Here is a 13,285-nt window from a genome sequence, read left to right as displayed (position 1 = left end):
CAATGTAGCATGTTAACCGATCCTACCAGGTGGTCACCTGTCAGTGTGCAGACTTGGTAGCTAGTCTGTTTGTGTTACAACTGCTGTGACGGAAAAAAGTAAAGTCAATTCACAATCACAGTGTTTATCTTTCAGTTATGGATAGGTGAAAACTGGTGGCATTAAGATGAGTGTGGCATTAAGATGTTACAATTATTGAACGTTCTGTAAAGCAACAAGTCATTATAGTGTTTTTAACAATTAACTACCGTACTGTTAGGGTGAAAACTGTCTTAACACTGAATGTTTGCCTTATACTGAGTTTGATATTGTGCCTTACTGACTAACAAACAAAACAGAGCACCATTGTCTCACTGACTGATGAGATAAGGCTGAACCATATCTCATCAGAACTAACACTGAACATATATTCTCCACTTTGACAGTACTGATCAACACTGAATATAACTGATGATTGTTTTATTAGATTGGGCACTTACACATTTTACCCAATTAAACAAGTTAATCCTGTGTGTGGTGTGAAACATTTGCCTTTATGTACCTGTTTATGCATTCACTTTAAGTAGTAGTAGAGTTTAGCCTTGTGTTTTAACTAACCTGTTGTGCCTTATGTTTTTGACTAACCCATTGAGTTTAAAGATAACTGAAACTTGTAAGCAAACCATATAGACTTATGTTGAGCCTGATTCATAATGCAATGAATACCAGTAACCTGCTTGATCATTCAGAGGTAAACTGAGGGCACACAGAGCCACAGTGAAAGCAAAACATCTCCAAGGCCGAAGGGAGGAGAGGATGAGAGGCCTGTGGCCCGCTGAATGAAGCATTGTGAGGAAGAGTCTGTATTATCTGCCCTGACCCCTCAGACACCTGGGATGGAGAGTTATGTCAGTGTAGGGAGGGCTTTGTTGTTTTTCAGGCCCGGAGGTTCGTGTGCTGGGAAGATGGGACCAACATGTGCCAGCCAGAGGGCACCAACGAAGGGAGGGCTAAGTTTAAACCACAGCCACTCCCCACCTGTTTTTGACCAATAAGAGTTAATTACACACACATAGTGTGAATTTATTAAAATTAATGTAACGCCTTTGTTTTAGAGAGAAGACAGAGAATTCTCGCTCTCTTGGGATGGTGGTTGCAGCTAACTGCTTGCAGACTGCGATTTCCTGAACAGGAGAGTTTCTTGTATCTGATTCCTTTGATGATCCAATTTAATAAATAGTTGCCCGGAACGTCGTTGTTTGTCCTCTCTTGGAATAAACGAACACGAATGTCAGTTTTCCTGTTTTTTATCCTGACATTTTTGGTGACCCCGACGTGATTCTGAGAGGAGGACCTAGAGATTGAAGACCGGGACCTCAGGCCTGGATTCGGCTGGGACCGGAGTCTCCCACTGGACTCCTTTCCACTCACAGGGCCGGCCTAAAACAAGGTAAGGCAGAAACCTGTTGTCTTGTATGACCAAATTCTGCTCATTGGATATTCCAAATTTTTGTGAGTGTGGAGGAGGTAAGGTGGGGTGACATCAAAACAGTAATGTTAAGCTTTGGCTTAAAGGTAAAGTATATTGATAAAACAGAAAATTGGATCATCAAAATGTTAATGTAATTTAATGTATGTGACTCGGTCAGAGTCCGTCAGGTTAGAGTCCTGTTGAGTCAGTCGGGTTAGAGTCCTGTTAATGTAATTTAATGTATGTGACGCGGTTAGAGTCCGTCAGGTTAGAGTCCTGTTGAGTCAGTCGGGTTAGAGTCCTGTTAATGTAATTTAATGTATGTGACGCGGTTAGAGTCCGTCAGGTTAGAGTCCTGTTGAGTCAGTCTGGTTAGAGTCCTGTTAATGTAATTTAATGTATGTGACGCAGTTAGAGTCCGTCAGGTTAGAGTCCTGTTGAGTCAGTCGGGTTAGAGTCCTGTTAATGTAATTTAATGTATGTGACGCAGTTAGAGTCCCTCAGGTTAGAGTCCTGTTGAGTCAGTCGGGTTAGAGTCCTGTTGAGGTAACAAAATGCAACAAAAGACATGGGTAAGAAAATTCTTGGGAAAGGTGCTCATAAAAGAGATGTGTATCAAGCGCTTGCGATATGGAGATTGCTGCTATTATTTCAATGTGTGAGCGAAATGTGTGTGTATGGAGACTGGGCGGTGAACTCTTTTGAATGTGTGTGTCAGTGAGAAAGCCTGAGTGTGTGTGGGAGAAGGCCAAACAGAAGCTTTCTCTGGCGGAGGTCTGTGTGCACGCGAGCGGGAGTGCCCTGTAGGAAAGGAGAGCCAGTGTGTGTATGTGTGTGATTGAGAGGAGACTGTGAAGCGGCTCTGTTAACATGGGTGTGTCTGGCGTGTAAGTGAAATGTGCCTGAATAAGTGCGCATGGCGTTGCCCGTCTCTGTGAATGAGATGTGCTTGAGGAGGAGGAGTGGAGTGGCGCTGGTGAGGCGACACGCGGCAGCAGAGCAGAGGGAGCGTGTGTGTGTGTGTCAAACTTTTGTTTGTTTTATCCTTACCTTCCTATCCCTGACGGCTGCTTTGGCTTGATTGATCTCACAACTATGGACATTAAATGGTGGATCAATTACCTCCTGGCTTTTACGCTTTGTTTGGGCCTTTTGAGAGGACATTATGTATCCACTGAGTCATGCCAGTATGGACGGGAGTTCCTCCTGCTGCTCCAGAACGCTGGCGGAGGATCTGTGGACCGGGAGTCTTTCCCTGTGGAGATCGTCCGTCATGACTCATCCCCGGGGGGTGCGAGCGCGGCTTTCCAGTCGGCTCACGGAGCGAGGAGAAGAGGCAGACGTGGTGGAGTTCGGCAGCGGCTAAAAAGACTGGGCCACCGGAGGATCCCCCTGCCCTCGATCCTCCTCGTCAACGCACAGTCCCTCCGCAACAAGGTGGATGACCTGCAAGCCAACGTAAAGTTCCTCTCCGAGTATAAAAGTGCTTGCCTCATTGCGGTGACGGAGACGTGGCTTAAGCAGCAGGACCTGAGCCCCGACCTGGCTATCGATGGCTTCGGGGAACCGCTGCGTCTTGACAGAGACCCCACAGTGACAGGGAAATCACTGGGAGGGGGTCTCTGTTTATACATCAATAAACACTGGTGCAGCACTTCAGTTGTCAGAGAAGCAACATGCTCTCCAGATATTGAACTTCTCTCTGTTTCCCTTCGCCCCTTTTATCTTCCGAGGGAATTTCCACAACTATTCATAACCCTCGTTTATATCCACCCAAAGGCAAATGCCGTTAATGCCACACGGGTTATTGCAGACACTGTCCACCGGCTTCAGAGCATTGCACCGGACGCCCCTAACTTCATTATGGGAGACTTCAATCATTGTACACTTAGAAAGTCACTCCCTAACTTTCGCCAATACGTTACCTGCCCCACTAGGAATACGCGTTGTCTGGATCTTTGCTACGGATCAATTAAAGATGCCTATAAATCCTTCCCGAGGGCTCCCCTGGGGACTTCTGACCACAGTGTTGTTTATTTATGTCCGACGTACAAAAGTGTCCTGAAGGCAACAAAACCGGAGCGGAGATTGGTTCCTGTCTGGTCGGAGGAATCCACTCAGCGCCTCCAGGACTGCCTTTTCTGTACAGACTGGGACTTATTTGTGGACACTTGTTCAGATTTGGACGATCTGACTGAAACTGTCACCTCATACATTAATTTTTGTGAGGATTTGATAATTCCCAGGAAATTGATTTCTATTTTTCCCAATAATAAACCCTGGGTGTCGAAGTCAGTTAAGAATATAATTAATTTGAGAAACATTAGTTTTAATAAGGGGGACATTACCCGCAGTAGGGAATTACAAAAGGAAGTTAAGCGGGAACTTAAACTTGCCAAAATCAGGTACAAAAATAAGGTGCAAACCCAGCTCACTTCTAGTAATTCCAGACCTGCATGGGAGGCTGTTAAATCAATGATGGGCATGCAGTCAACTAGGAACCCCATCTCCCTCGCTGGCCTGTCAGATAATGTGCTTGCCAGTGATCTAAATAGTTTTTATAATCGTTTTAATATTGCTGATTTTAGTAATGAGCTATCAGCATATAGACATGTTCCCACTGCCCAGCCAGATGATCCCATTGAAATAAGAGAGGACACTGTATGCAAACTTTTCAGAGGTGTAAAAGCAAGAAAAAGTCCTGGGCCAGACAACATTGGTGGTAGACTTTTGAAGAGCTGTGCAGAGGAGTTGGCTGGCATCTTTACCCTCATCTTCAGGAAATCCCTCCAGCTCTGCAGTGTCCCTCGTCTCTGGAAGGACTCGATCATCGTCCCGGTCCCCAAGATAAGAGCACCAAAAACCCCAAATGACTTCCGGCCTGTTGCTCTGACGTCCCTCGTCATGAAATCATTTGAGCGCATTATAAAAGCTGAGATTCTAAGCACAACGCAAAGCAGGCTTGATCCTCTGCAGTTTGCGTATAGAGCAGGCAGGAGTGTGGAGGACGCCGTTAACACTCTTCTCAGCCTGGTCTTGGGTCATCTTGAAGGAGCACAACATTTTGCACGTCTCCTTTTTATTGACTTTTCCTCTGCTTTTAATTGCATACAGCCACACATTTTAGCTGACCACTTGACCAACTCATATAACCTGGACCGGGGCCTAGTATCTTGGATTGTTGACTTTTTAACCGACAGACCTCAGAGGGTGAAAGTAAATGGCTTTTTATCTGATGTACTTTTATCTTCCACTGGCTCCCCTCAAGGCTGTGTCCTTTCACCACTTTTATTTATTTTATACACAAATGACTGTCGTAGCCAACATCCTGATAGGCACATTCTTAAATTTGCCGATGATTCTGTGATTGTGTCTCTTTTAAACAACCAAGATTGTACCCACGGCCCAGTGGTGAATGATTTTAGCGAATGGTGTGAGAGTTCATTTTTAAAAATTAATGTTTTAAAAACCAAGGAACTCATTGTTGATTTTAGGAAAAAACCTCCGCCATATCCCCCTGTTTTTATTCATGGTCAGGCAGTTGACACTGTTCAACAGTACAAGTACTTGGGCACTATCATTGACAGCAACCTCTCATTTGAGGCGAACACTGATGCCATTTGCACAAAGGCCCACCAACGCATGTATTTTTATCGAAAGCTGAGAAGTTTTAAGGTAGACACCACTTTTATGAAGATATTTTATTCTTGTTTTATAGAGTCTATTTTAACCTTCTCTTTTATCTGTTGGTTTGGGACCCTCACTGCTAAAGATAAAAATAGGCTCAGTAGCATAGTGAGGATGTGTGGCAGGATTGCAGGGACAAGCTTGGAGGAGCTCTCTGTTTTGTACAGAGCCAGGGCGACCAGGAAAGCAAAGATGATCCTGTCTGACCCTGTTCACCCGCTGGCCTCCCATTATAGGCTCCTGCCGTCTGGCCGCCGGTACACGGTACCCAGGCTCAGAACAAATAGATTTCGGAATACTTTTGTACCAATTACTATTGGTTTTATAAATCAGCCACTGTGAGCCTGCCCCCCTCCCCCCCGAGGCACTGGTGCCCGGAGTCTTAATGTTTGTGATTGAAATGCACTTGTTTTGTTTTGTATTTGACTTGTTTGTGTTTTGGTGTTGCTCTGCCTGTCGCATAACAAATTGCCCCCTCGGGGGATAATAAAGTTTTCTGAACTGAACTGAACTGAGTGTGTGCGTGACGAAGACCCGTCTGAGTGAGCCTGAGTGGAGACTGTTTGCGTGCATGTAATCAGGTCTATGTGTATGGAAAAGAATGTTTCTGAGTGTCTGTTGTGCTATGGACGAGTGTAAGACAAAGTGTATGTGAAAGTTTGAGCCAGTGTGTGTGTTAAAAGGCCGGAGGCTGTGAAAGCGGGTGCTAGAGGATGTGGCTGTGAGAGGATGGATGCATTGAGTGTGGTGTGACAGTTGGCCAGCCTCTGACTCTGATTACTGGTGTGTTTGCTGTTCAAATGTTGTGTTGTGTAGTTTGACTTGTGAGCCTTGGTAAACGTACCTGTGGAAAATGTGCGGCTATGGGTCACAGGTCATGTTCACGGTAAAAGAACTTTGCTCCCCGTAGTGCGCTGATGTGACAGCTGCCATGGCAGAATCATAAATGAAACTTAACTAAGAGTTTGGGAAAAACTGTTGGGCGTGTCGTTGATAAAATGGCGGCTGCTGGTTTGAAAATGGCTGCTGCTGAAAAATAAATGGAGTATAGTCATTGCTGAAAAAAAAAGAAGTTTTTTCAGCAATGTTAACTGGTCAACAATGATGCACTAATGAATAAAAACAATAATGTAAGAAATCAAACAACAACTATAAATAACATTTTTGAAGCAAATGAAGTAATATAAAATGGGAATAATCTGAGTAAACAAATAAAATAAATATAATTATGTTGAAAAATTGAAGTCCAGCTCTGAACAACCAGTTTAAGACTGCAGCTAATATTCCCTAAGTCCTAAACTCTTATTGCTCTGTCAGTGGCTTGGCTTGCATTACCCCCCTCTTGTGCTCCAGTGTTGTGTGTGAAGTGCTGTGTGTCATGTGACCTGTCTGTTCCTCTGCCCTGTTCCCTGCACGGCTGTAGGCCCTAATGATTGCTTTGCTTTTGTTGTTTGAATTTATTACTGACAGCATGTTTGTTTAATGTTTGTTTGAATGTTTGTACCGGTATTTTGTTCTATTTTAGCTGATATTTTATTTTCCCCTTTAAACCTTACAATTTGATGACTATTGAAATTTGCAAAGAGTAAAAATGCAGTACTGCAAAGTAAATACTAATGGCAAACAAAATTATTGCATGCAATAATTGAAACCATTATTATTCTGAAATCACAACAATAATTTAACACTAAGAAAACATCCCAGAGCTATTGATAATGATAATTTGGGAATACAACCCACATATCTACTGTATATCCCATGAAAAAAAAGGGAGAAATTGATTTATCATTTCATAGTCATTACATTGATCATGATTACAAACAAGCCTAATGTGGAAGTCAATCGATCCATTAAACTAACTGCATTTATTCCAATTTACACTGTTTTATGTATTGTGACAACCCCAGGTGGTTGTGTGTATGTGTGAGTGTGTGTGTGTGCGGCTCCCCTCTCGCTCTCTGTCTCTCCTTCCTCAGGATTGCTCATGGGTCTCAGGTGTGCGTGCTGTAGGGGGGCGTGGCTACGTCCCTAAAAGCCGGGTGGAGATCGCCGCCTCCCTCTCTCTCATTCCATCCATGGCCTGGCGTCCTGCAGCTCCCCCGCTGCATCTGCCCTCTTGGTTTTAATGCAAAGACAACACCTACATATCCATCCGTGCACCCGCACTCACCACTGATATCCTCCACTACTGATTGTTGCTTATTGTCATAAATAAACGTGATCATTGTCGGCACCTTCCCCTCTCCGCGTTTGCTTTGTCAGGAAAAGGAGCCAGTCCTGACAAATGGGGGCTCGTCTTGGTTCACCTGTGAAAGGGTAGGTGATACACTGGATGCGCATTTTTTCTGGAGGTTCCCGTTAGGCGGAGGACACGTCTCCTTTGGGATTGTGTCTGTTTGTTTTTTTTTTGTCAGTAGTGTTGTGGGGAGCGGCTAGTGTTGGTTGCGCGAGCAATCATCTCGGGGGCACTCCGTGGGGTCGCCGTTGGTGGTCCCCGCTGGTTTTGTGCTTAATCAGCCCGCTGCAGAACCACATGAAGACCAGGGTTGAGTTTAGTTAGATTCTGGATAGGCAGTGAGGGGAACGCTCTGGGGGGCATTGTCTGCTCAAGTGCGCATAGCGGTGTGGATCCGGCTCTACGGTGAATATGAGTGATTTGTCAGCTTTCTATGGTGCGCCCTCTGCGGTGTTTTTGGAATCATGTTTGAAAGAGGAGTTGCTTGAAATTGCGGAACATTATAAGATTGAGTTGAAAGAGGGAATCCTGAAGGATGAGTTGAAGGTGTTTGTGTTGTTGACATTGTATGAAAGAGGTGTGGTTCAGAAAGCGCCAGGGGTTGAGCCAGCTGTATCAAAGGGAGAGCCGGGGGCTGCGGCGTGGGTTGAGCGGGCTGAGAGGCTCACGTTTGAGCAAGAGAGGGAAAGAGCAGGATGGCAGAAAGACCTCTTGGAGTTGCAGTTAGAGGTGGAGCAGGCGAAGCTGAGGGTTGCGGACCGAAATGAGAGGGATTCTGGCGCGTCTGGGTCTGTGGCTGAGCGTGAGGGCAGAGACTTAACGGCGAGTCTGCGCCTTGTGCCTAAATTTAATGAGCGAGATCCTGATACTTTTTTCACGTTGTTTGACCGCGTGGCAGATGCCAGGCAGTGGTCAGATGTTGATAGGGTTCTCCTGCTGCAGTGCGTCCTCACGGGCAAGGCGCAGGAGGCGTACTCGGCTGTGTGCGCGCAGGAGGGTTTGACTTATGACATGGTGAAGTCAGCCGTCCTCAAGGCGTATGAGCTCGTTCCAGAGGCATATCGCCAGAGGTTTAGACAGTGGGTGAAGGTTGATAAACAAACTAATGTGGAGTTTGTGCGCGATTTGACCACTCATTTTCACCGCTGGTGTTCCGCGGAAAAAGTGAATTCATTTGATGGTCTGTGTGAACTGATAATCAAGAAGCAGTTTAAAAATGTTGTTCCTCAGCGCGTAGCCGCCTACTTAAATGAAAGAGGGCCAGCTACGGCGCTTAAAGCAGCTGAGTTGGCTGATGATTTCTTGCTGACGCACAAGTCTGGTTTTGCTGAGGGGCGCGAGCGCGCAGTGGATGACAGTAGGTTTACGCGCAGCCGTTTTTCCAAACCTGTTCTGGCCCGTGGCGCGCCTGTCTCTGTGCGCCCAGGACGTTCAAACTTGTGCAATTTTTGTCGTGGGGAAGGTCATTGGAGGGACCAGTGTCCTTTGCTTAGGCGGAAAAATTTTGCGCCTTCCCCAGCTCCTGCTATGTTGTGTGCAAGTGTGCCAGAAAAAAAGGCGGTGGAGGCGACCGTCAGTGACAAGTCTGGGTTTGAGCCTTTCATCATAAAGGCGCGTGTGTCCTTGGTGGGCAGTACTGAATGTGTTCCTGTGAGAGTGTTGCGTGACACAGGGGCCCGACATTCTTTCATTGTGCAGTCTGTGCTTCCTTTTTCCTCTGATACGCAGTCTGGAGATTTCATTGTGATGCGGGGGATGGAGCTTGGCTTCGTTCCCGTGCCACGCCATGATGTGGTGTTGGATTGTGATCTGGCTAAAGGTGTGTTTTCTGTGGGCGTGCGGCCTGAGTTGCCTTTGCCAGGCGTGTCAATGATTCTGGGAAATGATATTTGTGGTGGTCGGGTTTGGTCCAGTGGTCCCCCGCCACCTGTGGTGGTGTCTGAACCGGTGGCGTCTGACAGTTCAGCGCTTGAAGTTTTTCCTGTTTGTGCCGTGACGCGCGCTCAGAGTAAATGTGCGTCTGTGCCAGCGGAGGCTGCGGCCTCGGTGGAACCGGTTGCGCTGCCTGATTTGCCTCCACTTGTGGTAAGAGAGGAGTGGATTAAGGCTCAGAAATCTGATGTTTCGTTGTCCTCACTGTGGGATCAGGTTGTGCCGCGTCACCAGGTTGGTGATGTAGCCCAGGGCTATTTTGTGCAGGATGGGATGTTGGTTCGCAAATGGTTGCCTTGTGATGAGGATGTTGTGGGAACGCCTGTGTTTCAGGTGGTGGTGCCTCAGGATTTTCGTTCCCACGTTTTGAAAACAGCACATGATGAAAGTGGTCACTTTGGGGTGCGTAAAACGTATCTGTCGGTGCTTAAACATTTTTTTTGGCCGCGGGCCAAAAAAGAGGTGGCGGCGTATATTAAAACATGTCACGTCTGCCAGCTGACGGGGAAACCCAACCAGTGCGTAAAACCGGCACCGTTGCAGCCCATCTCTGTGGTGAGTGAACCGTTTGAGTATCTGATAATAGACTGTGTGGGGCCGTTGCCTAGTGCCAAGTCGGGGTGTAAGTATTTGTTGACTGTCATGTGTCAGTGTACTCGATACCCAGCGGCTTATCCGCTTCGAACCATCACCACCAAAGCGGTAGTTAAAGCACTTGCACAGTTCATTTCAGTGTTCGGGATACCCAAGGTCATACAAAGTGATCGGGGGTCCAATTTTTCCTCGCATATGTTTGCGGAAGTGTTGAAATCGCTGGGGGTGAGCCATAACCAGTCCACTGCGTATCATGCGCAAAGTCAGGGCGCGTTAGAGCGGTTCCATCAGACGCTCAAGTCCTTGTTGCGCGCTTACTGTACAGAGTTGGATCGGGACTGGGAGGAGGGGCTCCCCTGGTTGATGTTGGCAGCTCGAGAGGCCGTGCAGGAGAGCACGGGCTTCAGTCCGAACGAATTGGTTTTTGGGCACTCGGTGCGCGGGCCGTTGGCAGCGCTGAAGGGTGGATTGGTTCCTGCCGAGGCGCCTCGAAACCTGATTGACTTTGTTAATGGTTTTCGGCACAGATTGTTTCGGGCGGGTTTGTTGGCAAAAGAAAAGCTGGGGCAGGCTCAAGTGAAAATGAAAGCCCAGTATGACCGGGGTACGGTGCGTCATGAGTATAGTCCTGGGGACCAGGTCCTCGCACTGACTCCGCTGGTCATGTCACCATTCCAGGCTAAGTTTGTTGGCCCATACACTGTGTCTGAAAAAATTTCTGATGTTAACTATCTTGTCACTACACCAGGTCGAAGGAAGTCGTCCCAGTTGTATCATGTGAACCTGCTGAAGCCATATTACCAACGCTCGGGGCATGGTGAGTGCGTAAAAGGTGACGTTGGTGCAGCGCTCGCTGTGGACACCTGTAGTGTGGCGCAGGAGACAGACGGCGTTCCTGAGCCTGATGACAGTTTGTTGAGTGGTAGGTTGAAGAATTCTGAGTCTTTGTGTAATCTGCAGTCCCTTTTGTCACATCTGTCTGAAGAGCAGCGTGGTGAGTTGGTGGAGCTGATCGGTAGATTTCCGCAGCTTTTTGGTGATGTTCCTTCTCGTACTTCCTGGATTGTACATGATATTGATGTGGGGGAAGCGCAGCCAATCAGACAGCGGTTTTACCGCATGGGTCCTGAGAAGCTGACGCACTTGAACACTGAGATTGATTACATGTTGAAAAATGACATTGCTATTCCATCTGCGTCCAGTTGGGCGTCTCCTTGTGTTTTGGTGCCTAAATCGGATAAAACTCTGCGATTTTGCACAGATATGAGGAAGGTTAATTCTGTCACTAAGTCCGATTCATTTCCATTACCGCGCATGGACGATTGTATAGACATGGTTGGGTCTGCCAAGTTTGTGTCCAAGTTTGACCTGCTCAAGGGTTATTGGCAGGTGCCCTTGTCAGAGCGCGCGAGAGAAATTGCTTCATTTGTTACTCCTGCAGGCCTTTACTCATATACTGTTATGCCCTTTGGTTTAAAGAACGCTCCGGCCACTTTTCAGCGGCTTATGAACCGTGTTGTGCATGGGTTAAAGGGCTGTTCAGTGTATTTGGATGATCTGGTTGTGTATAGTGACACATGGCATTCACATTTACAGAGAGTGAAAGAGTTGTTTGAGAGGTTGGCTGAGGCCCAGTTGACAGTAAATTTAGCCAAATGTGAGTTTGCGAGAGCCACTGTTACTTATTTGGGGCGTGTGGTTGGTCAGGGTAATGTTGTTCCTGTTCAGGCCAAAGTACAAGCTGTGTCTGAGTTTCCACCGCCAACTACGAAGAAAGAGCTCCAGCGGTTTTTGGGTCTGGTTGGATACTATAGAAGTTTCTGCAGAAATTTCTCTACTGTTGTTTTTCCTCTGACTGAGCTACTGAAGGGTGGAGCTAAGTTCGTGTGGTCTACTGCGTGCCAGCAGGCCTTTGAGAATGTAAAGTCTTTACTGTGTTCCTGTCCTGTGTTGGCTGCTCCCCAGTTTGACCGACAGTTTGTCTTACAGGTTGATGCCAGCCAGGTCGGGGCCGGTGCCGTCCTTCTCCAGGGAGGGGACGAAGGGTTGTTGAGACCAGTCTGTTTTTTCTCAAGAAAGTTCAATCGACATCAGGCCAACTATTCCGTGATAGAAAAGGAGGCTTTGGGTCTCATTCTGGCCTTGCAGCATTTTGAGGTGTACGTAGGTGGGACGGCACCTTTAATTGTTTACACAGATCACAACCCTTTGACATTCTTAGGTTCCTTGAAAACTCCAAATCAGAGACTGGTCAGGTGGTCTCTCTTTTTGCAGGGTTATGATTTAGACATACGCCACATTAAAGGGCAAGATAATATCCTGGCAGATGCTTTGTCTAGGGCGCCTCTGCCTTAGAGTTGATGGGGTATTGGGTCAGTTGTGCATTGTTAATCTTGTATGTATGATGACATGTAACTTTATCCCCGCTTTCACACTCCTGCTCCTCCATCCTTTCAGACTCTTAAATAGGCTTCCCCGGTACCAGGTTGCAGAGTTCTGGGATGGCTGGGTGAGTTGGGTTGGGTTTTTGCAGTGGGAATTGTTCATGTAATTCGTGTTATTTAGAGTATGGTTACAACTGTAAATGGGTAACATGTAGCTGGTCCTGCCACCCTTACTAGCTTGGGGGTTTATTGTGCCGGTTCCCCTTTGGGGTCCCGTCTTAAGGGGGGGGGTGTGACAACCCCAGGTGGTTGTGTGTATGTGTGAGTGTGTGTGTGTGCGGCTCCCCTCTCGCTCTCTGTCTCTCCTTCCTCAGGATTGCTCATGGGTCTCAGGTGTGCGTGCTGTAGGGGGGCGTGGCTACGTCCCTAAAAGCCGGGTGGAGATCGCCGCCTCCCTCTCTCTCATTCCATCCATGGCCTGGCGTCCTGCAGCTCCCCCGCTGCATCTGCCCTCTTGGTTTTAATGCAAAGACAACACCTACATATCCATCCATGCACCCGCACTCACCACTGATATCCTCCACTACTGATTGTTGCTTATTGTCATAAATAAACGTGATCATTGTCGGCACCTTCCCCTCTCCGCGTTTGCTTTGTCAGGAAAAGGAGCCAGTCCTGACAGTATTTATAGCAATTTAAAAAAATAATAATAATTTGACCACTACATTTCAGTCCTACACCACCTCACATTGTTTTTGCATTAATAGTGATTTAAGATAATAATTGAACATTACATTGACACCTGACACGTGAATAACAATCCAAGTTAATTCATTAATTACTTTACCACAAAGTTGCATACCTACATCAATTTAATTTGATTTATAAATTGCAATTTCAGATACATTATTAATTAAGTCTTTACCTCACTTAATTAATTAATTAATTAATTAATTAATTTACTACTTCAAATTTGTTTTTCAAAATCCAACAAAAACAACA

The sequence above is a fragment of the Trachurus japonicus genome, chromosome 1, assembly GCF_045865225.1.
Source record: "Trachurus japonicus isolate A0001 chromosome 1, Traja_1.0".
Taxonomy (NCBI): Eukaryota; Metazoa; Chordata; class Actinopteri; order Carangiformes; family Carangidae; genus Trachurus; species Trachurus japonicus.
Note: the sequence above shows the minus strand (reverse complement) of the source record.